Here is an 883-nt window from a genome sequence, read left to right as displayed (position 1 = left end):
TTTTTTTTTTTTTTTTTTTTTTTTTTTGAGAGGAGGAGGAGGAGAGAGAGAGAGAGAGAGAGAGAGAGAGAGAATTTTTAAATATTTATTTTTCAGTTTTTGGTGGACACAACATCTTTATTTTCATTTTATGTGGTGCTGAGGATCGAACCCAGCACCCCGCGCATGCCAGGAGAGTACATTACCACTTGGAACAGGGGACTGGGGATGTGGCTCATTTTTTTTAATCTGACTGTCTTTATCCCAGTTCCACACTGCTTTAATTACTGCAGATTTATTACAAGTTTTAAAATCAAGGGTGTTTGAGACATCTTGTTGTTGTTGTTGTCAAGATCCTTTGACTATTTGTAGCCCCTTGAAATTCCATATGAATTTTAGAATGCATTTTTACATCTTTGTTTTTAAAAGCTTTGATATATTGTTAAGGATTACATTGAATTTTCAGATCACTTTGAGAATTATTGCTATGTATAATTATTAACTTTCAATCTTTGTGGATAATCTTCCATTTATTGGTGCCTTTAATTACTTTCAGCAATATTTTGTCATTTTTAGTGTACAATTCCTTGGTCTGTGTATTCTTATTTTATTCTTTTTGATGCTATTGTAAATAAAATTGATTTTTTAAAATATTTTCAGATGCTTTACTGTTAATATATGGGAATGCCACTGTTTTCTGCATGTTGATTTTTGTATTCTGCAATTTTGCTCAGTAGGTTAGTTTTGGGTTTTGTGTGTGTGTGTGTGTGTGTGTGTGTGTGTTTAATCTTTAGGATTTCTACATATAAGATTATGTCATCTGTAAACAGATGACTTCACTTTTCCCTGCCTAGTTTGAATTTCCTTTTTCTCATGAAAATTCTCTGGCTAGAACTGCCAGTAG

The sequence above is a fragment of the Marmota marmota genome, unplaced genomic scaffold, assembly GCF_001458135.2.
Source record: "Marmota marmota marmota unplaced genomic scaffold, marMar, whole genome shotgun sequence".
In the NCBI taxonomy this organism is placed as follows: Eukaryota; Metazoa; Chordata; class Mammalia; order Rodentia; family Sciuridae; genus Marmota; species Marmota marmota.
This window is presented reverse-complemented; position numbering follows the sequence as displayed.